The sequence below is a fragment of the Panthera pardus genome, unplaced genomic scaffold, assembly GCF_024362965.1.
Source record: "Panthera pardus isolate Hobbes unplaced genomic scaffold, ASM2436296v1 HiC_scaffold_16, whole genome shotgun sequence".
Taxonomy (NCBI): domain Eukaryota; kingdom Metazoa; phylum Chordata; class Mammalia; order Carnivora; family Felidae; genus Panthera; species Panthera pardus.
The window spans coordinates 128,382,217-128,406,699 of NW_026526721.1; the positions used below are offsets into that span (position 1 = coordinate 128,382,217).

Here is a 24,483-nt window from a genome sequence, read left to right on the forward strand (position 1 = left end):
AGGTGTTCCAGCCCCAGCTAGGCATCAGACATGACAGTGAAGAAGCCTAGAGACAACTGTGGCCCCAGCCACTGTTGGGTTGCAATCACACAAGACACTCCAAGTAAGAGCTGCCTCAGTAAGCTCAGTCAACTCTAACATTTGGGAACAAAGTAAATGATTAAGCCATTGTTTTGGGGGTAGTTTGTTTTGCAGCAATGAACAACTGGAACACTTAGGAATTTAGCTTCCGCATCTGATGTTTTGACAACAAAAGGAACGTGTATTCACAGCATACCAAGTCTGATCATCAGGGAGTTCTGTTCTCAACATGGGCAGGAACACACCTTCTTGCTAGGAAATGGGCTTTTCTAATTTCAATATTATTACCTTTTAGTAGGAAGGGATGTTAGGACTCTCTGGTATCTAACTCCTTCACTTTATAGATGATAAAGCTTTTTGAAAATTTTTATTAAAAATAATTTAAAAATTAAAAAATATTTTAAAATATTTTTTATTTTATATAGAGAGAAAGCAGGGGAGGGGGCAGAGGAGTGTTTATTTATTTTTGAGAAAGAAAGTGCAAGCAGGGGAGGGGCAGAGAAAGAGGGAGACCCAGAATCCGAAGCAGGCTCCAGGTTCTGAGCTATCAGCACAGAGCCTGATGTGGGACTCAAACTCATGAACTGTGAGATCATGACCTGAGCTGAAGTCAGACACTTAACCTACTGAGCCACTGAGGTGTCCCCCTGCTTTTTTTTTAAATAATTTTTTTAATGTTAGAGAATCTTAAGCAGGCTTCATGCTCAGTGCAGAACCTCAAGTGGGGCTTGATCCCATGACCCAGGGATCATGACTTGAGCTGAAATCAAGAATTGGACGCTGAACCAACTGAGCCACCTGGATGCCCCCCACAATCCTCTCTTTAAATCACTGGTCCTGATATTCTAGTGTGTTCCATCCTCTGAACTTCAATGTTCCCTTTTATTTTAAAGATCAAACATGAAATCTCATTTCTCAGACCATGATTTCCCTCAGAAATAAATATGCATCATTGCCTTTAGGGTGTGCTGGACAAATGCTCTTAAGAGGTACTTATGCTTATGACCGTGGCTTCTTTATGAAACCAGGGAGTTTAGGGTGCAAATCTTTGCTGTTGCCCTCCTTCCAGGTAGTAGCCATACCTGTGGCCTCCAGCTAGCATGAATTTCCTTGTGCTATAACTCTGGGAAGGTAACATAACACAGCTTCCTAATGAAAATATTATATACATATATGAACACACATATGTGCATGCATACACAGCACTGATTCTCTCTTAGGAACAGGAAACAGGCAAGAATTTGCAGCCGGGGTCCTCCTATAATCTCCATGCTAACATATGGTCAATTCATTTGTTTAAAGTCAAAACAGCTACCATGTAGAAGTACCAGGATTTAAATGTAGGTTCTCTGATCTTGGCTGCTTGAGACCCTAGGAACGGAAAGATTTTTGGCCCAGGAAAATACCCTACATGAGCAGAAGAACATTTTATGAAGACAGGCAATGACGCAACAATAGTAACAACTATGATGACTACAATTAAAAAATAAAACTTTCCCCAAAGATAGCAACACTTAGGACAACTATGCTGCCTTCTAACTTCAGCTTTAGCTTTTTTTGCCTTAGTCATTCAGCTCCTCTTAGTACAAACATTTTCCACCTAGGACTCTTCCTTGGTCTTGAAGACTTTTTAGGTATCCCTCCTTGTGTGCCTGTAATCTCTAAGCCTAACCTATTCTAACCCCTATCTTTTTGAATGGAAATAGCATCTTATCTATTTGCATGTCAGAATTGTAAGCTACCAGAAGGTAGAGACTGTGTCTGGTTCAATGTTATATCTCCATATCTAGTGTAACACTGTGGCTACAACAAATATTTGTTGAAGGATAAGAAACCTAAATTACTCACTAGTCAGCTGTGGTAGTTTGTATTTTCCAAAAATAATCACCACAATACATCCCAACCCACCCAACTCTTCTTAAACATGACTTGGCACTCCTAGTGGAGAGGCGAGGTCTTTGTTCTCTCCCCTTGAATCTGACTGGGGCTATGACTGTGGCTGAAGTGAAGCCACATGACTTCTGAGGCTAGGTCATAAAAGGTGGTTTGGCTTCTTCCTAGTTCTTATTCTTGGGTGCTTACTCTTGGAAGCCAGCCACCATGCTATGGGGAAGCCTGAGTAGTCCATTGAAGAGTCCACGTGGAAAGGAAATGAGGCCCCTGGACTTCAGTCCCAGTGGAACTTTTGAGATAACAACCAGCACCAACTTGCTATCCATGGGAGTAAGCTATCTTGAAGACTGATTTCCCAGCCCCAGACAATCCACCCTAGCTAAATCTTGATGGAGCAGAGACAAGTGATCCCTGTCCAAATCACAGATTTATGAACCAAATGAATTATTATTTTTGTTTTAAGCCACTAAGTTTTGGGGTGGTTGGTTAGGCAGCAATAGTGACTGGAATACGACCTATATAGAAGTGAACTTAGAGCTCTTTCAGTGATAATTCTCAACTTACGCATCAGAGTTATTTTTTGTTTGTTTTTTTAAGTGCAGGAACTCAACATGCTGATTTTGACTTGGGTTCCCTTATTTTCCTTCTCTTTTGCTCAGACTTAAGGAAAGGGAAACATCTTAATTCTGGGTTCTTTCTATAGCATCACAATTTCTCCAATTTAGGCTACAAGTTCCCCCAAAGGAAGAAAGGAACATGGCAGCCTAGGAGTGCCATGGAGCTTCTTGGTCCACCATGCACTTTGTGGCTCAGGGAGACAGATGGAATACAGCTGGAGGCCAGTATATGGTGGCCACAGATTGGAGAATATGACTATTTCCTTCAAGGAGCTACAATTTTAGAAGGGAAGAAAATCAGCTATGATAGGGGCATAAACCCATACACCAAAGACATTCTCTCAAAGACTTCCCTCAAATAAACAAAAATAAGAGTCAGAATTAGATGGATGAAAAGGTCAACTCAGCTTCTAATAAAATAACGGATCATTAATATTCAGGGAACATATCACTGACATCATGGGAAAGAACACAAATACAGCCCCGACTGGCTTGTACTCTCCCAAACTAAAAGGAAAAGGCTAATAAAAAATGTTCCAGCTTTACAATAGAAGAACCTGACAAATACTACCTCAGCCAGGCGATGAAGGTTAACATCAACAGAGATAAAGTCATGGCGACAGTATGTACCCTTGACATGAACATAGTACTTTACCTCTGTAGTTTTCCTTCCCCTATACACCCACTCTAATGATAAGAAAAACATATGAAAAATCTAAATTGAGGGACAGTATACAAAGTATCTGATTGATACACCTCAAAATTGTAAAGGTCATCAAAAACAAGGAAAGTCTGAGAAATTATCATAGGCAAAAGGTGCCGAACGAGACAATGTGATGTGATATCCTGGATAGAGTCCTGAAACAGAAAAAGGACATTAGGGAAAAATGAAGAAAATGTGAATAAAGTCTGGACTTCAGTTAATAATAATATTATCATTTCATTAATTGTGACAAATGTACTATAGTAATATAAGATGTTACTAACAGAAAACCGAGTGCAGTGTATATAGGAATTCTCTGTTCTACTCTTGCAACTTTTCTGTATGTTTAAAACTACTCTGAAATTAAAAAAAAAATTTTTTTTAAGTTCCATGTGGGTCCTGGAGGGGGACATAGTTGAAGGGAGCTTTGCAGGCAACTTTCCCAGCAACCTGGTATAAGATCATGTGTCCACAGAAGGGGGCATGCAGATACAACACTGTGTAGGGGGAAAGACTGAGTCCCACCCTGCCGCCCTAATGGCAGCTTCCAGCTCCTCCTATCTTTCTTAACTTAGTTGGTAGATTCTGATTTAACCTAGCTAAATATGTTGTGGAGCCTACCTGAAGAAAGAGAAAGGGGAAAAAAGATTCCATGACTATTGCCAGATACATTTATCTATATTCCCTCTGATTCTCAGCTTTTTAAATATTTGCATTCAGATCCAAAGTGTAGAGTTTGGAGGTGAAACAGAGACCAACAGCCTGAACACATAGTTTTTAAATCTGTTCAAAATCCAACTGAGGGGTCAGGGTAAATGCCACTCACTTAATATAGTCACAACTTCCTTGACCCAAGAAGCAGGTTGCATGAAAACCAAAGCTTATTTATCATTACTATGGGGCTAGATTGCCTTACCATTTAACCATGGAAGCCATATAAGGTGTTGGATATGGATACTTCTAACCTCATTCAAAATTTCTACCCATACCCCCTTCCTGCTATGTGATAATGTATCAGTCTCTAAAAACCAAACTTGGCTGTCAACTTGTCTTGACAAGATCAAGGCCCTTCAGTATTTCTGGTCAGAAATGATGGCTCCCTGTGCAGTACTCCCAGGGCACTCTGTTCCCATTTATATTGTGGCCCTTCTCCCTACAGAGTTCTTTATTCAAGGGTGTGGTAGGAAGGTATGGGACTGGTGGTGGTGGTGGTGGTGGGGTTAATGGTATTTAGGATCAATTCTGGCTCTGTAATTTCCTAGTTGTGTAACCTCAGGCAAATTAGTTAAACTTTGTTTTCCCCAGCTATATAATAAGGATGATGATGCCTAACTTCAGGGTGTTTTCAGAGGTGGGAGAGGAGACTAAGAGGTACAGAGTGTCCACACAGTAGTGGCATTCAACAGGTAGCAACTGTTGTTTTAGTTTCTACTACATTTAGGTCACTCCCCTGGGGCCGTGAACTTCTTGAGCATCTGGAGCCCCAGAACTTAGCTCACTGTCTGACTCGTACAAGGAACACAATAATGTTTTCTGAACAATGTGGGAATAAAAGAATACTTAATTTCATGCATTTGAGTTATCTGCAGCTGAATGCTTACAACAAAATCATAGATGTTTATTTCTTTGTTGACAATGTCAACGGAAGAAAGCAGTAAAAAAAATGTGAGTCCTGTGATGTGGCTATACAAAGCCTGCGTGTGTCTTCATGTGTGTATTTATCTCACTTTTACTTTGCTTGTTTTTGTGGTTAACATTAACTAGTTCAAATGAACACAGCAACGCATAAGACAGAGCGAGGCAGGAGAAGGCTGAGACGGAACCTACATCCTATGTATCCTCCTAAGATCCTCTTCCGCAACTGTGCCCACTGCTGCACGTTCCATTCCTAATTACAAAAGCAAATAAGCCTTGTTTCTTCCAAAGTTCTAAAGGGTTGTGTGAAAGTGTGTGCCAGGAATTGGGCTTTACAGAGATATGTCTTGGCTTTGGCTTCCTGGTTGAAGGTGTGTGCTCTGGGCAGGTTTTTTGTTTTTGTTTTTTAACCTTTTATTTATTTAGTTTGAGAGAATGAGAAAGTTCAAGTTGGGGAGGGGCAGAGAGAGAGAGAGAGAGAGAGAGAGAGAGTGAGACAGGCGCGCACGCACACAAGAGAGAGAATCCCAAGCAGGCTCTGCACTGTCTGCGCAGAGTCCGATGCGGGGTTTGAACCCGTGAACTGTGAGATCATGACCTGAGCCAAAGCCGGACACTTAGCTAGAGCCACCCAGGTGCCCCTGGGTAGGTTTTGATGACAGCAATAAAGAAGTAGGATGAACAGAAGGACTTATGACTTATGTTGAGGGCCAGCTGACAGGGGAGCCAGCCCTGTGAAGCCCATAGAGTCTCTAGATGCTTGGCTCCTATAAACCCAATAAAATGACTCCTCCAGGGCCTGAAGTCCCACAGCTTGGGGTCTTGGCCAGTGGGCTTCTCAATGAGCATAAGAGAATCTTTGGAACTCCTAAGGAGCCCCTTAGATAGTTCTGGGGACCTTGTCAGATAGGCAAGGTCACTAAGTATCTGTCTACCCTCAGCTTTAAATTCTCAAAAGCAAGAAGAAAAGGCACAAAGTTTGGGCCTGATCATGCCTGAGAATCATTTACCTAAAAAGAGCATTGGGGTTTTTGACCTGACATCCTCTGGGGCTTGTCTGAAGCATTATCTCTCAGCACCCACTCCTCTTCACAAAGAGCTTGCTGTTTACTAAGAGGAAAATGGGAGGCCAGCAGGGACAGTGGCAAGTCTGAGGGGAAGGGGTGGGCTGAGTGGAGAGGCTGACATCAAAGAAGGGTGTCTGCTCTCTCTGGCACATTGGCTTGCCTGCTCCTGAGCTCCTGCAACTTCTCCACTAGTATTGTGCAAGGCTGCTTGGTATTCTCCTGGTTCCCTGATGGGGCTGGCTACAGACTGTCTGGTACGGCTCTCATCATTTGCCAAAGTTCACTGCCTGTTCCAGTTTGCCTGGAACAAAACGGCTCAGGCAACACAGCTGTGCATTCTTGTGAAATTGCCTAATTTCCCATTTCAAGGCAGAATGCCCATACTCGAAGGTATAATTTAGGTTTTGGGCATGAGCTAGATTTCACAATTGAATTCTGAGTCAGCCCTCCAGGCTGTGCGTGCTTGGGGATTAAAGCTTTGCTCCCTCCCTGCTCGTCCCTCCTCCCCAATACTGATAACTATTCACTAATTTTAGATTTCCACTTATTGAGAAACTACTATGTGCCAGGCACTCTACTAGGTGATTTTTATTTATTATCTTACTCAGTTATCATAAAACCCTATGAGGGAGAAAAGAACAAACCTTAATCCATGTGACTACAAGGGTACCTACCCTCCACCTCTTTATTCTTCTCTGTTGGAGTAGAAATCTATGGATTTAGGTACTTAAACAATTCAGTGTGGACTTAGAGGTAGCTTTCTGGAGGAAAAACTAATAAAATCATCTTGTGCATGTCAAACCAAGGAGACAAGAACAACATATACAGAACAAGGAAAGAACAATGGAAGATAGTCTGTAATTCAAGACTATGTGGGATGTAACAGATTTGATGTACACTAGCTTGGCAGGGAACCCATGAAAGGCAGAGGAACCCAGCAAGTCTTCCTGGAAGAGGAGAAATCTGAATTCTCTTACTACCATTCCACCATTCATTCATTTCTTCATTCATATATTCAACAAACATTTATTGAGGGCTAAGCTGAGGGTAGCTTTGTGTTTTCTAGATAAACTGGCATCCTGATCTCAGCCATGGGGATGGCTGCTATTACCTCATTCCCCATCATGGGCACTAAAATGCATATTGGTAGAGAAAATTCTGGCAAATTCTGAAAAGGAATTTTTTCAGAATTTATCCATGGGTAGAAAACACTTCAGCACTTTATATTTTACAGTGTGCTTATGTTCAGAATCAGAACACACATTTATTAAATATCAAATTATGTTTGAAGGTATTTTACTCCTAAAAACCCAATTAATACTCATATTTTATAAGAGGTGGGTTTCATTCCCTAAAGCCAAGTTTCAGAGATGTTAAAAGACTTACTCAAAGTCACACATTCAAGGGGGAGCCAAGATGAATACATAGCACACAGTTCAAACACTGCCTCTGACTTGAACCAAAGAAAATAAGATCAGAATCAAACCTGAAGCACATCCTGAAATGTTCTACTCCCAGGCTGAGCCTAGGGTGACATGGGGACCACCACCCCAGCCCAACTCCAGAATGTTGTTTTTTGTAGACATCTTCTTCAGTAGCCTAAGGTAGCTGCCCCTACCTCCTAGACATGGGGAAGATGGGAGGTGGTTCCTTGCCCCAAATTTGGTTAGCTGTTCTTCCCTTACTCTAGCCACAGCTCCCACAACAGGTACTGAGGCACATAGGTAAGTGGTGTCCTCCCCAACCAAATGTGACTCAAATTTCTTTTAAAATCTAGAACACACTGTTTAAATCCTACAGACCTAGGAATAGGACTCTTTGTAATAAATGGTGCTTAAGTTCTATCCTTCTCCTCCCTCTTCTCTTTCATGGAGAGATATGGGGAGAAAACAGACACTGGGACTAGGTATAAATTCACTCATTAGTTGTATGGCCTTGTATCAATTTCCCAGGCAAGGTGGCTATGTTGGGATTCTGTCTGGTGCTTTCTATTCACCATAATGTTCTTTCATTAGTTCTCAAGATTTTGTACTAAGTTGGTGCAGTGGACAATGTTGCTTGCCATCTAGATTCCTCCTTCCACCCCCAGTAAGGAGGTCCTTATTCTATAGCTACTAGGAGTATTGGCAGCTGATGGCACACAGCTGAGTTTCTCTTTGGGAATTGCTCTCAGTTGACAGAGCTGCCTTGTTCATGGATATACCCCCTTCCTGGGAAACTTGCATCCAATGACCGGATCCTGTTATTAAAAGGACTAATCTCCTTGCTTCAATTTGGGACAAGTGTAAAGGGCCACTCCAGCTCCAGAGTTCCCCATAGGGTTGGTTGAGGATTTTGGTGTGACTGCATCACAGCCAACTTCTCCCCCTGCCCAATACTGCTTCCTTTACTCTACTAAAGGTATCGATTCTGGGAACACTTCCAAAAAACATCCAGTATGCAAATTTACAGCTCATAGTATGCTTTCTGGGAATAATATCTGCAACATATAGTATCCAATCAATGCTGATAAGGAGGAGGAGGATGATTCCCCCCCCCTTGTCATTCTTTTCCTATGTCTTACTCATATATTACCCGTTATGTCCTGTGTCTTAACCATATATTTCTTCCATCTCACTTAATATTCCCTTAAAGATTCACCACTTTTAGATACCCTCTCTTGGTGTACCTCTTTCCTGGTCCTAGTCATTGTAACCATGGTTGTCACTCTAAATGATATGTAAGATCTGTATTTTTGTCATTGTGTATTTCTGACATCTTTTCATTATCCTGGAAGCCCTTTGAGAGAATAAGTATTTTCAAATTCAATTTAAAAATATCAGTCTCACCCAAATTTGAGGAGGGGAAGATGGCAGTGGAGTAGGAGGACCCTAGGTTTGTTCCAGGAACACATTAGATAACTATCAAATCATCCTAAATACCCCAGAAATTGTACTGAAGACTGAAAGAACAAATTCCACAACTAAAGGGAGAGAAGAGACCACACTGAAGAAGGAAGGAAGTGTGGAGATGTAGTTTAGGAGAAAAATGGATCATGTGTGTTGTGGAGGGGAGGGAGCAATGGTTATGGAGAAGGGGGAGAGAGAGAGAGAGAGAGGAGAGGTGAGGTGAGGCGAGGCAAGGCAAGGAGAGAGGTGCACACAGGGGAATGGACAAGGAGAATGTTTCCTCAAAGCCATTGGAAAACGAGAGGGGCTGAATTTCATGAGTTCTCTAACCAGTGGGTCTTAAAATCTGGAGTTTTAAAGGTCAGGAGGCTTGGCTGGAAAAGAGCCCAGAGGGCACTGCCCTGCTCCTGGAGAGAAGGCAGGCAAACAACCCAGGGGCAGACAGTAAAGAAACAGCAATCTGAAAAACACCTGGGGCATAGTGGGGAGATTACCTTGGAGATCATCTTGGAGAGCAATCCTGGGAGGCAGCATTCATGTAGATGTCTCTCTGGGAACAGGAGAGCTGGCTAGGGCCATTTCCCTCCCCTGCCCCTCTGCATAAACACAGAGCCACCTGTGGGAAGCAGCACAGCACCAACACTGGCTGCTTAATTTGCTTATATCAAGCCCCACCCACCATGCTTTGGTGGGACTGCCCTTCTCAGTCAAGCTTGCCTTAGTCACAGCATGGCAGACCCTGCCCCTAGAAGACCAGCACAAACCCCTGCCCAACTATGTCGCCTAATCAGAGAGTTAGTTGTACAGGGTCTCAGTTCTGGTGGCATTGGTGTCAGGTTTCATTTCAAAAGCAAACCAGAGCACACCTAGAGATAAAACTTGCCACATTCAGGCCAGGCACCAAACACTGCCCATAGCAGGCAAGAAGAACCTCTGCAGACAACTGGCCTGAAGGATACAGCAGCAAAATACAATAGCAGAGTACATGCAACATACACCAGAGACATTCCCTGAAGCACCAGATCCTGAGCACTACATCATCTCTTCTTTATAGGGCCATAACTGTCAGAAGCAGGAGACATAACTGACTTTTCTAACAGACAGAATGCATAGACTTAGACAAAGTGTCAAGATGGAGGAATTTATCCCAAATGAAAGAACAAGATAAGGCCATGGCTAGAGGTCTAAGCAGAACAGAGATAAATAATATACCTGATGGAGAATTTAAAGCAACAATTGTAAAGATACTCACTGGGCTTGAGAAAAGACAACATCAATGTGACCCTTACCACAGAGATAAAAGAGTTAAAAAAAGAATCAATCAGAGATGAAGAGTGCAATAAATGTGATTGGAAACAGGCTTGATGTAATGAAAAGCAGGCTGGAAGAAGCAGAGGAATGAATTAGTGGCCTAGACGACAAACTAATGGAAAATAATGAAACCAAAGAAAAGACAGAAAGAATTATGCAAAATGAGAATAGATTTAGGGAACTTAGTGACTCCATCAAACATAATAACACACATATTATAGGAGTCCCAGAAGAAGGGAGAGAAAAGGGGGCAGAAAATTTATTTTAAAAAATAACACCAGAAAACTTCCCTAATCTGGGGAAGGAAACAGACATCCAGATCCGGGGAGGCACAGAAAACTCCCATCAAAATCAACAAAAGCAAGCCAAATCAAGACATTATAATTACATTTGCAATATACAATGACAAAGGAAAAATCTTAAAAGCAGCAAGACGAAAGAAATCCCTAACTTACAAAGGAAAACCCATAAGGCTAGCTGGAGATTTCTCAATAGAAACTTGGGAGGGGAAAAAAAAAGAAACTTGGCAAGCCAGAAAGGAGTGGCATATTTTCAAGTTCTGAAGGGGTAAAATCTGCAGCCAAGAATACTCCATCCAGTAAGGCTATCATTCAGAATAGAAGGAGAGATAAAGAGTTTCCCAGACAAAAAACACTAAAGGATTTCATGACCACTAAACCAGCCCTGCAAAAAATATCAAAGGGAACTTTTCAGTGCAAAAGTGACAAAGACAAGAAAGGATTAGAGAAAATCTTCAGAAACAAATAATAAAATGGCAATACATATCTATCAATAATTACTTTGACTGTAAATGGACTAAATGCTCCAATCAAAAGATATAGGGTGTCAGAATGGATTAAAAAAACCAAAACAAAACAAAAAACAAAACCAAGACTCATCTATATGCTACCTATAAGAGACTAATTTTAGACCTAAAGAAACCTGCAGATTGAAAGTGAGGTGGTGGAGAAACATTTATCATGCATATGGATGTCCACAGAAAGCCAGAGTAGCAATACTCATATCAGGCAAACTAGGCTTTTTGTTCTTGTATTGTTATTATCCTGCTTTGGGTATGATGGGAGTACTGGCCTCACGGAATGATTTTGAATGTGTTTCCTCTATTTCATTCTTGGTAAGATTTTGACCAAAACTGTCATTAAATATTTTTTAAAAATGTTTAGTAGAATTCACTAGTGAAAGCATGTGCTCTTGGGCTTTTCTGTGCTGGGAGATTTTTGTTTGCTAATTCAACTTTCATTCTTGTTATTGGTCTAAGAAGATTTCCTATTTCTTGGATTCAAAATTCATGATTCAATCAAGATAACGGGCATTTCTAGGAATTATCTGGTTTCTTTTTCTAAGTTATCTGATTTGTTAGTATCTAATTTTTATAGTAATCTGTTATCACACTATGTATTTCTGTGGTTATCTGTTGTATTGTTTTCTCTTCCATTTCTCATTTTAGGTTTTGACCCTTCTCTCTCTTTTTCCTTTAATGGAGTAAAAGCATTGCCAATTTTATTTATTTTTATGGAAAACTTGGTCATTATTTTCAGTGTTATGTTATTGTTTATTCTAGTCTCTATTTTATTTATTTCTGATTTTTCTTTGTTATTATTTCCTCTACTAAATTTCAGCTGTCTTTTTTCTAGTTCCTTATGGTATAATATTATTTAAACTTTTTCCCTTGATACAAGCATTTATAGCATAAATTTCACTCTAACATCTCCTTTTGCTGCACACTGTAGATTTTGGAATATTGTGTTTTCTTTTTCTTTTGTTTTGAGACATATTTTGATTTGACCTTTGATTTCTTATTTGGTCCACTGCTTGTGCAGTAGTGTGTTAATATTTACACATTAAATATTTAATATTTACAGTGTAGATTTTCCAGCTTTCGTTTATTGTTGATCTTTAGTTTTATACCATTTTGGTTGAAAAATATATTTGGCATGATTTCAGTCTTTTTCTAAAAATTAATTTACTTATTTTTAGAGAGAGAAAGAGCACGGGGGAGAGGCAAAGGAAGAGGGAGAGAATCCCAAGCATGCTCTGCCATGTCAGTGCAGAGCTGGCCATGGGGCTTGATCTCATGAACTGTGAGATCATGACCTGAGCTGAAATCAAGAGTTGGGTGCTTAACCAACTGAGCCACCTATGTACACCTGATTTCAGTCTTCTTACATTTGTAATATTTGTTATATCTCTTTTTATGTGGATTCTTTTGTGTGTACTTGAAGAAAATGTGTATTGTTGGATGGATTTTATTTTTTTTATACACACACACATATATGTGTATATATTCATGTATATATGTATGTGTGTGTATATAAGTATATACATATACTTATACATATACATACATATATATATAAGTAAGGGGTTTGAATCTTGGCAGTCTGGCTTCAGGGATAGCCACATTACCACAAGGTCCTCCTGCTCAACCATAACTCCCTGAAGGATGGGAGGAAACATTATTTCTTTGTATATTGCCATAGCATAATGGAATGGAATGGATGGAATGTTTCTTAGATTGAATGGTTTATATATCTTTTAGAACCATTTATTCTGAAACATGTTTCAAGGAAAAAATGTTCTTTTTGAAAAAAAAAAACTAACTGAGGGTACTCATTTAAAATAAAGCATATCAGCCTGGCTCAGTTGGTAGACCATGTGACTCGACCTCAGGGTCCCACACTGGGCATGGAATCTACTTAATTAAAGAAAAATTTTAAATAAAAAATAGATAAAATAAAAATATATAAAAGCAAATAAAAAATAAAAAAATAAAATAAATGAAAAATTAAAAAAAACCATATCAGAGGTGAGGTGGGTGTAGGGGATGGATGAAATAGGTTAAGGGGATTAAGAGTAAACTTAATCATGAAGAGTACTGAGTAATGATATATAGAATTGTTGAATCACTATACATAACAATGTATGTTAACTATACTGGAATTAAAATAAAAAAAATAATACACCAAAAAAATCTATTCCTCCTACACAATAATATACGCTGATGATTGAAGGCATCTAATCCTGTTGGCTGAACATTTGACAAACCCCTTATAACCACCTCATCTTCCTCTCATTCAGTTAATTCATTCAGCATATATTTACTGGGTGTCCTATCTGAACTAAGCATTGTTTATGCTATGTGAATACACAAAGAAATAATGTTTCTTCCCTATCCTCCAGAGAGTTATGGTTGAGCAGGAGGGCTTGTGGTAATGTGGTTGACTCTGATGCTAGATTGCCAACATTCAAACCCCTTACTCCCATGTTCTAGCCCAGTGACCTTGGGTAAATTAAACTGTCTGTGCCTTAATTTCCTCACCTATAAAATAAGATTAAAAACACTATCTTATAGGATTATTGTGAGGATTAAATAAGTTAATATATAAGGGGTTTATAACACTGTCTAGTAGACAGTATTATTAAGTCTACACTCTCCAATATGGTAGCCATTAGTCACATGTGGCTCCTGGGCATTCTAAATGTGGTTAGTTCAAGTTGAGATGTTCTGAAAGTGTAAAATACATATCTAATTTTTCCAGGTGATTCCAATTTCACCAAATTTGATAGGCACTGCTAAGGGAATGCAGAGGAACTGGTGACAGGTCCTGTTAGAAGAGAAGACCATGTCACCCACCATCCACACCAGTTACAGAGAAGACATAGGGCAGGGGAGGCCACACAGGAAATGGTCTAGGCATTTTAGTAAGTTTGAAATACAAATAGGTAGCCTACAGCAATGCTCCATTCCACACTGCTTGGCAACTTCAGTTGCTGCTTTTTCTGGAAACAATGCCCTCTTTGCCAGACTGGGTCTGCAGTCTTCTACACCTTTTTAATCTAAAGTGAGCCTAGAACAAAGGGAATCTAAACTCTTTGCCCTAGGTCAAATTAATTTGCATTTGTAAAGCACAACCTCAAAAGGCATGCTTGTTATTCCCTGAGTTGTGCTCCCTACCAGGTGGATGTGGAGCTGACTTGGCAGCCTAGGTTCAGAAACAGTGCAAGAGAGCAGTTGCAACAGCTCAGGAGCTAGCCCATGACAAGTGGGTCAGCTTCTAAATAGAGCCACTTCTTGAGAACATCATAAGCCACGGGAGGATTAGGGGGTAGCTATAGAGATCTTTTTCCATTAAGAAACAATTCTACACTAACTCCATGATTTTGCACTTTGGATTTATGATCTTTTTTTTTTCTCTTGGGCACTTACCAAATAAATGTCTTTCATTTAATGAAGTCTAAATTCTGCCCTTGGTCTTCAATGGGGCTACACAGAGGGACATGAGTCCAGAGAAGTCCACGCATTATGATGTGGGTATGACACATTGTGAATTAAAGGACTTAGTAAGCTGATGCTGCATTACTCTTCCTCGGGGAGAGGAGAGCTGGGGATAAGGGGCCCCATGGGACATCATCACCTGGGAGGAGGTTGCAGGTGCATAACAAACTCATCTTTATATGGAAACCTGTCTTTGCTCTCTGCTCCCCAGGTTTCTTCTTCTTCTTCTACTTTTTTTTTTTTTACAGCTTGTGTATTCATAGACCTCTCCATTCACAATGATGAATGATATCACCTTCCCTCACTTCCCTTAATGCAATTATGCTGCAGAAGTTTTGGGCCAGTGCAAGGTTTCCATTACATGATTTCTTGGAAGTGGCATTGTGTCTGTGGCTTTCACCTACCAAAAGAAGGGCAAGCATCCGAATATTAGCAGTGATAGGTGTCTCATGTTTACTGGCAATTATGATAATAATAATAATAATAATAATAATAATAGAAGTGTAGCAGTGACAGTGGTCGTGGCAATAGTAATGGTCAAAAAGGTATTATTTATTTGGTCCTACTATTTCAGCTTCTGTGCTATATACTTTGCTACAATGCCACATTGTAGTCTTCAAACAAGACTGCCCTAAAATATCATCCCACAGGTTCTTCCTACAATGTGATGCTGACATTCATTGAGATATGAGGTCTATGTTCTCTTATACCTGGGTAAACCTGTGACTGTGGCAGAAGTGACACTATGAGTTCCAAGTTCTATTAATGAGGAAGCATAAGGCAAGCTGGGGGCAAAGCACAAGCTAACAACCTTCTCTGCCCCCACCCTAGATGGGATAAGTGTGACATCCCTCGGCACTCCTGAGTGTCCAAGAACAAAGTAAAGAAAAAAAAACAATGGTTAACTGATAGAGATCACCATCATGCAGGACATGAGTCTCATGTCTTCAGTTTACAAATGTCTTAGTAAATGATAAGAAAATGGCAATCTTATCAAAAGCCTAATCTCCAGAAACCCATACTCAGTTTCCTGGACCCCTAACAACACACTCCCCTTCGTGGTGATGTGAGAAGGAAATGGCAAATTTCCTTATAACCTGCAGCCAATAGACAAATACTTGAGATAGGCAGAGTAAAACATTCTTCCAGGAATTCCCTACTATCTTAATGTTAATGCTTTGCTAGAGAAAAAACCACCTTAACTTGACAATAGCTAGGCTTCCAGTATCTTATGAATCCTCGTTAGCATATGAAAATCTGTGTGGAGTCCTCTCTTTTGCCTTTACCTCCTCCAACTCCATGGTATATAATCAGTCACTCCTCACAACCCCTGTGCAATTCTTTCTGCCCAAGGGTCCTGTCCTATGCTTTAATAAAATCACCTTTTTGAACCAAAGACATCTCAAGAATTCTTTCTTAATTGTCAGCTCCAGACCCCCACCATCACTCCAAAACCCCATCACTATGACTTCATAAAAAATAACATGCAATAAGATGATGCTGCCATGGATCATACAGAGATGGACATGCCCCAGGAGCCCTAGCTCTTTAAGCCCCCAGCTGTAGGTGTCTCTCCAGCATTGACTGCCAAATGGGAGTAAACTAATCTTTAGGTGATTTCAGCCCAGTTGATGCCAAGTGAAGTCCCCACTGAGTCCTGTCCAGAATGCAGGTTTGTGAACAAAATTAATGGTGTCATTGTTATAAGCTGCTAAGTTTTGGGAAAGTTTGTTACACAGTAATAGTAAACGGAACCCCTATGTTATCTCATTAAACCTATGTAATAACCTTTCAAACTAGGTATTATTGCCATAGCTACCTTACAGATGAGGAAACACGCAAAGAAGTTTAAGTTATTTGGCTGAAATCTCACAGTTGGCATGTGGCAGGGCTGAGCTGCAAGCCCAGGTCTGTCTTGCTCTGTGTGCAGATTCTGAGTCAGATCCTACCCAGCCTTGGCTACACAGCCCATTCATGTGCTACAGTCCCCAGTGGGTCTGCACCCCTGCCTAGCGTATCTGCTAGATTACACATCGACATCTGTAAACAAAGACGGCCTCTGGGTTTTTCACTGTGTCGTAAGAAAGATTTACCTTTTAAAGGTCTGCAGATACAGCTGATTCCTATGCTCAGTATGAAAACACACTTGGCACTGAAGTGAAAATGGGAAAAAAGAACACAGGCTGCCTTGAGGTTAGATTTGGGTTGCAATATCTTAGTACATTCCGGTGGACTTTAAGATGTTGGCTTGTATGTATGTACGTATGTATGTATGTATGTATGTATGTATGTATGTATGTATGTATGTATTTAACCATCCATAATGTCATTTCCATCATGAGATGTATTCTAAGAGTCAAATGGCTTCTTTGCTGTCTTTTATTTTGGAGTTCAATTGGTTTGTAAGCAGGAGACAACCCATTTGGGATACTCTTTCAGAGCTGTAGCAAAGTCAGCTGTGTTGCTTGTATTTTCACCAACTGTTACACCCCAAATGACAATTGGAGCTACCCTTTGAATTAGCAAGGTCTCATCAGATACAGAAGGAATACCATCAGCGACAGCATGAAGCACAGTATGATCCAGTGCACAGCATGTGGGAGACAGGGTCACCAGTGTCACTCATGGCCAATAGGAACCTTCAACCAGGTGGAGTAGCTCTGCTCCTGCAGAGCTGGTTTGTAAATCAGAATACCCAGGAAGCAAACAGAGAACCAATGCAGGGAGGGTCTGCTCATTTCTATTTCTCTGGGGTTCCCATACTATAGGGCAGAGACTTATCCTGTGTACAATCATACTGGAGGGCTAACTTGACTCCATCTTCTCATTCTTGAATATTCCTTCATTTTTCATGGCTCCCTTTTGATTGATTCAGGGAGACATTTATTTCTCTCCTTTTAAATTTAAATTTATTGAGGTGTGACTTATATGCAATTAAATCCACACATTTTAAGTGTACACATTGATGAGTTATGACAAGTATACAAACTTATGACAAGTATACAAGTATACTTATGACAAGTATCCTCAGTGAAGATAAAGAACATCTCCATCTCCTTGGAAGGTTCCATTGTGTCCCTTTGCAGTCAGATCTCCTCCCCTATACCTACTCTGGGCAACCAATAATCTGACTTCTATCACTACAGGTTTGCTTCTTCTGTTCTTGTTTTGTTTCTCGCTTTCACTCAGCATAACATCTGTGAAACTTATTCATTTGCTGCATCGGTGGTTTGTTCCTTTTTTATGGCTGGGTAGTATTTCATTACATGACTATGCCCCAGTTTGCATTCATTCATCTAATGATAAACATTTGGGTTGTTTCCAGTTTAGGACTATTATGAATAAAGCTCCTATGAACATTTGTTTACAAGTCTCTGTATGGACATATGTTCTCATTTCTCTAGGGTAAATACCTAGGAGTAGAACTGCTGGGACATATGGTTAAGTATATATTTAACTTTGTTAAAAATTGTCAAACTGTTTTCCAAAGTGGTTTACCATCTTACATTTTTGTTTCAAAATTTAATTATGTTGATTGACAGATGAATTGATTATTTAGGTAATAAAGTATATCGGTATGATTGAAAGTCAAAATGCAGAAAATACAGTGAAAAGTCTCCCTCCCAGCTTCAACTCACCTGAAAGTAAGCAGTGTTACCAATTAGTTGTGGACCTTTCAAGAGATAATTGAAACATTCACAAGCAAACCCTTAACTACATTTTCCCTTCCCACTCTTTATACAGGTGAATGTGTCCTGGACACCTCTTGCTTTTCTTACTTAATAATGTATCTTGGATATTGTTAAAGGGATATTTTCTAAAGTGTGTTCTGAGAAACTCTATCCCCATCAAGAGCTGTGTAAGAAAAATGGTCCCAAATAAACTTGGGAAAATGCTGCATACTTCAGCGAATCCTCAGAAATTCACAATTCACATTCAGGTATTAAAGGCTCTAAGAAGTCCTGTAATTGAAAAGCAAAGTTTCTAAAAATATTTGACCTGAGAATCTTTTTCTTTCCAGCAACATCTGTTTAACTTTGCAGAACTAGAATTCTGCAGAATATTCTTGGGAAAGCACATTATATAGACAGACTAGTAAACATTTTAGGCTCTGTGGATATGGTCTCTGTTGGGATTATTCAATTCTGTCATTGTAGTGTGAAAGCTGTCCTAGGCAAGATGTAAATGAATGGGTGTGGCTGTGACTCAATAAAGCTTTATTTACAAAAGAGGCAGCAGGCTGTAGTATGCAACTCCTGATCTAGGATTTGAGATAGTAAAGGACTTGCAATTATAAGTTTTTAAAGTGTTTTGTCAAGGCCTGCTGTTTGTGCTTTCTCCCTACAGGCCCCATTCCCTTCCCCACCCCAATTAATCTGCCATCTCAAGGTTCAGAAGGATAGCAATTGAGGGAAGGAGGGGACAGAGACAAAGGAAGAAGATGAGGATGGAGAGAGAAGGAAAAGGTGAGAGGGAATTGTGGAGAAGGTGTCCTGGAGCAGAGGTTAAAGAAAATAAACACTGCTAAGGGCTAAATCAATAGCTGCCTGAAATTAAAGTTCCTCCTAACTGCTTTTTCTCTCCTTTTTTTTTTTTTTTTTTTTTTTGCCTCTCCTTCCCCTCTTGTCCCCTCTAAGCCAGGTGTCCACATGGAACACTGGGAAAAGGGCATCCATGTTTCACACTCTCATGGTCCATTTGATTAAATAAATGTCCACTGACTGAATGGAGACTTTTGGATTCTGGGCTTTAGCATCTCCATCTGTAAGACCATGAAATCTTTGTTGTTCATGTCAAAACCATCTGAGGATGCATCAGGTTGTGGCCAGACATGTAATTCTGGGAGTAAATTTTGTAAGTTTTCCATTATTAACAGTTGGGCAATAGATATAATAGTTATCTAAGAAAATTTTAGCTATTGTTTTAAGTACCAGATTCCATCAACTAGAAGAAGTAAAATACTATTGTTTTATGTATGAGTAAGAAACAAATATACAAAGTATGACACAATGCTTTCTTGCAATTATAATTTTTATTTTATACTTATTAAAAGAGCTCCTTTAGACTTACCTAGACACATTTATCATATATCCCTTCACTTACATCATGAAGTAATTGCCAATCCTTTTGCAAGCATCTCAGGAAAAAAACACAACCCGATTTGAACTGTTATGTAAGTGTTTTCCTTCTTTTGATTTCATCTAGAGTTTAATTGTTGCTTTGGTTTATGGAATGGAGACCATTCATACAATCATGGACATTTTTTCCACAAATATCAAATTTCGGCCCTGCTGCCCTACTTCAATGCCCTTTGCAAATGCAACTTTTTGTTTCCATGCTTTGTCACAGTGAATCTTTGTGACCTTTGTGTGTGTGTGTGGAAACTCTTTAAACAGCAGTTAAACATGCATAGTACCAATGGTGCATTTGCCTCAAATAGAGAGATGAGATGAACAACTACAACCAACATTCACCTGTGCACAGACAATGATGACTGTCATGAGTGCTGCCTGGCTGACAGCAACTGCAATATGCATTGTAGTTCCAGGGATGTTAAAGTGAACAGAAGTGTTTCTAACAACATAAACCTACATGAAGATGTGTGTTTAAACAAAGTCCTAATTTCAAACTTTAGTAGGTAAAGAAAAAATCCAGTGCCCTGAAGCAGGATGTTGTAACATTTTTCTTCTTCACAACCATTTCCAAATGCTGCACAGTGATATTCAGATACTTCCAGCTGAAAACCTGTGCACTGGAGTCACCTGGATGGTAACAGGTCCAACTATGAGATTCCTGCAGGTGCTAACTTGGTATGACCCATGTCCAACTATGCGATTCCTGCAGGTGCTAACTTGGTATGACCCACAAAACTGTATTTTCGCACATGTCTGCCCTCCTGTGAACTCAAAAAAGATGTATGGTTTACATGATGAATTATGCATAAGAGTATGAACTGCTGATCATTTTAAAGTAAGAAAATCAGAATTGAACTATAGCTAGTTTCTTTTTAAACATGTGCTTAGCACATATGCCAAAGGAACGTGTAAAGGAAAAAGCTAATTTAGAAATTTATATCCCTGTAAAAAATGGTTTCATGACATTTAAAGTAAGATCTGACAGGCTTCTGCTACAGTTAAGGAGGCTGCCTGGCTCCATAAACCCCTTTCTGAGCTGGGCTTGCCAGGTTCTGTTTGGTAGGACTGGAAGAGCAGGGATCTAGTGAGATGTGAGTGCATGTTGGCGTGTCAGGGAAAGCACCACACTACACTGTGCGCTCTCTTGGTTATGAATCTTGTGTCTCTCTTGCCTGAGGTTCAGACCCAGGTCTTGTCTAATCCCAAGCTCCTGTTCTTTTCATCCTCTGCCATTTCACAAATGTGCTGATAGAACTCCCAATGTCAAAACCCTAATATTTCTGTTCTATACAATTCATTGTAGTAAATAAGCTTCCTGGCAAAGCTTCCCCAGGGATAGGGATGGTTGCCATGTGATATTCTGGATGCCAGCTCATCCTTCTGTGCCTATTCTAGCATGGCAGAAGTCTGTCAGATGCCTGATCAGATTTCTTGGGTGGCTCCACACGAGAGTGAATTTCCAGATGTGTCCCTGGCTCCGAGCTTCACTGGCATGCACCTAACGTGGTGTATGCCATGCTCTCACCACAGACATGGAAGTCTGAAATGGTAGAACTTGTCTACGGTGTGTGCCATTCATGCTTTCAAAATGTTTTCAAGGTGGTTTACAAGAGAACAGGCGCAAACATAAGTCTTGTAATATAAAAACTGAGATCAAGACTTTACAGAGCAATAAAAAGACTAAATGCATTGAAACAGAGGGTAGAAACCAATGCAACAGGGAGAAGCAAGAGCCACCTGTGAAATTCCATGCTGCTGGCCCTGCCTCCTATGGTTTCATTGCTAAGCAACCTTAAAGGACACAAGTAAATCAATGCTTCTCCAGAATGTCAAGGAACAAAATGTAGGAGTGATCATGAGCCTGTCTGGTACTTGTGAAGGAAAGTTTGGGAAATGGGCTGTATGATTAAATTAGATGGTAGGCAAGACACAATGCTGTTCTTTTTCTGAAAGGGAGAGTCTGAGCATTGCAACCGGAGAAGACAACGAGGTCCTTGGCTGGCTCCAAAGCTGCTTCCATGTTTGTAGTGTGTAAGAAGTGATTATTTCCTTTTACTGTACAACCTTTATCTCAATTCAAATCTCATACCTAGGACTTCTCTGTCAATCTAGAAGCATGAAGGTAATAGAGCTGGGACAGATGCCACATGCCAAGTCAATTAAGGTCCTAAGTTACTGAATGAGAGTTGAGTAGAATACACAGGGCAGAAGCAGATACAGCAGTCCTTGGCATGGGACACTGGGCTTCCACTTCCCCAGTGGATAGGATCTTTACAAGATCTGAGGTCACACCAGATTCTTGTTATGTCATTGCTCTTGCAGGCTCGCATCTTATGTCTTCATTTTCGAACAACTAAGGCTAATGATGTATATGCTCCAGTTTAAGGAGCCCTTACAAAAAACAGGGTCTCCTAACTCTTAAGCCCAAATCAGCATCAGATTGCTCTCCTTATCTTGAACTTCATGAAGATTGGAATGGGTGGGTGAAGGTAGCATTATTAATACCCTGGTTGCCCTTGAACAACATCTTGGTCTTTTGTTTTCTAATATTCTGGAAAGAGGTTCCCCCTAAACCCCATCCTGTCATTCTGCTGTTCAAATATCTAGTTGGCCTCCTTCAGTTCAAGGAGTTATTTCAAGATCAAGATCACATAGGTGAAAAAAAAAAATCACATAGGTAGTAAGTGGTAGGGCTGAAACTTGAACCAAGGCCTTCTAATTTTGTTCAGAGCTATAACTCCTGATCACACATAAGGATGCATGGCAGTGCCTAAAATTTCTTAAAAAAATTTTTTTAAAATGTTTATCTATTTTTGAGAGAGAGAGAGAGAGAGAAATACAGAGTGTGAGCAGGGGAGGGGCAGAGAGAGAGGGAGACACAGAACCTGAGGCAGGCTCCAGGCTCTGAGCTGTCCGTACAGAGCCTGAGGCAGGGCTCGAACTCACCAACTGTGAGATCATGACCTTAGCCGAAGTAGGACACTTAACTGACTGAGCCACCAAGGTGCCTGAGCACCTAAAATTTCTAGGCCAACTAGAGCCTCTATGTTCTGTGTTTTTGTTTAGTTGCCATTTCTGTTAGGTTAACATGAAAATAAAATTGTAAACAAAACTCTCAAAGTAGTCACAGGATATCCAATGATGCAATCTCAAAGTTTAGGAAGAGAGGTAACATTAGCTTTTAAGAAGACACCAATTTTGTATTCTAGGGTATTTTCGTGTGCATCTAATATATAGTTCCCAAACTTGGCTTTTCACTAGAAACAATAGGATTTTGGAAGCTTCTCTGATGAATCTAATGAGAAGCCAAGACTCAGAAACACTGATCTAATTATAGCTGCATGTTAAGTGGTTTCCATAGCCTGTCTCATTGAATGGGGCCCGAGAGGAAATGGAGGTAGTACAAAGAGTGAGGTGTTTGGAATCAAAGAGATCTTAATTCACATCCAGGCGGCTCCAGAGAGTGCTTCCAGCTGTGTCACCTGGGGCAACTTGGTCACTTGAACTCTCACTTCCTACATCTGTAAAGTGGAGACTTAGGATGATTTGGTGAGATGATATATGAAAGTGCTTCTCACAGTGTCTGGTACAGTCACTGTGGCTGCTATTATCATAATTATTATTAACCCTGAGGATGCCTTCTTTCTTCTTAGAGCATCATAGTCTCTATGCATCAGCCTTCCCAAGGGTTCAGAACAAAGTAACAAGTGACAACATGGGACACTGAGAGAGCACATCTGGAAAAAAGTCCACCATGCTAGATGTTCAGCAGCTCCTTGATTTTTTAAAACAGACTCACAAAAGTGGGGTGAGGCCACCTGTGATGTGTAATTGTAAGGAGAGGTAGTGGAATATTTTCTGGAGATCATGCTTTCTTATAAGCATACTGAGTTTGAAATACTTTGGGTGATTGAAACCAGCCCCTCCTTACCAGACACAAGTGTGAATTAATTCTGTGAATTAATAGGAGCAAACAGTTCAGGTCATAAGCCAAGGCAGGCATGCTCTATTTCTCAGGGCTTTGAGAAAATTGCTACTGGAAGGAAAAGCCAGTCCTCCAGATGTCCAGCCTTGCAGGCAAGGGAAGTCACACCTGGACCACAGAGATGCTAGTGGCTTTTTCTACTGCTTTCTCTTCCCACCTATACTCCCAACCTTGATAAAACCAATTGTCACAGTCGCTGTTTTACAACTCTTCTTGTCTGATTTGGAAAGTATCACAAAAAAGTCCTTCTGAGTCCTATTTTATGAATATTTATCAATATTTTCCTCTATTTGTTTCATAATTTCATCTTTTACACTATGTAATGGATATGTGTGCCACTCAGATCTGTCTTCAAGACTGAGGCTCTTGTCCACCAATAGCTGGGAGTATTGGTTGTGGATTGGCTTATAGCTGAATTCCTCTCCTGGAATTTCTCTCAGCTAAAGGGAGCTGTCTCACCCAAGATTACAACACTCTGGTGTGAACCCCATATCCAACATCTGGTTGACATCAGGGTCCAAAGGCCCTTGTCTTAATTTGGGACAATTTTGAAGGGCAATTATCCAAATAATTATCTCAATAACACTTATTAAGTTATCCTCTCCCCAGTTTTTGGACTGCTACTTTTATTACATTTTAAATTCTTAAATATACTAGAAACTGTTTCTGGGCTATGTAGTATGCTTTTCTAATTTGACCACTTTTTGGACTTATAATACATATTTTAACTAGTATTACTTTATGACATGTTTGACATGTTTTGATTTTTGGCAGAGAAAGCCCCTCTTCATTACTCTTATTTAAAAAAAAATGTCTTTACTACTCTTGCCTGTTCATACTTAAAAAAAATGTTATTTAAATTTTAGTTAAC

The 24,483-nt window shown here is 40.1% G+C and overlaps 1 protein-coding gene and 1 long non-coding RNA gene across 7 annotated transcripts in view; one reads left to right on the forward strand and one right to left on the reverse strand.

The window, feature by feature from the left end:
- TMEM108 (transmembrane protein 108) overlaps positions 1-24,483 on the reverse strand; it is a 364,334-nt gene that overhangs the window by 21,826 nt on the left and 318,025 nt on the right. The window lies entirely within an intron of this gene.
- On the forward strand, positions 16,024-19,218 carry LOC109259242 (uncharacterized). Of its 2 annotated transcripts, none has more exons than XR_008422589.1 (3): positions 16,024-16,164; positions 18,840-18,958; positions 19,130-19,218. It is a non-coding gene; the product is annotated as an uncharacterized LOC109259242 (long non-coding RNA). The 2 variants fall into 2 exon arrangements; XR_008422588.1 differs by having other exon boundaries at positions 19,134-19,218.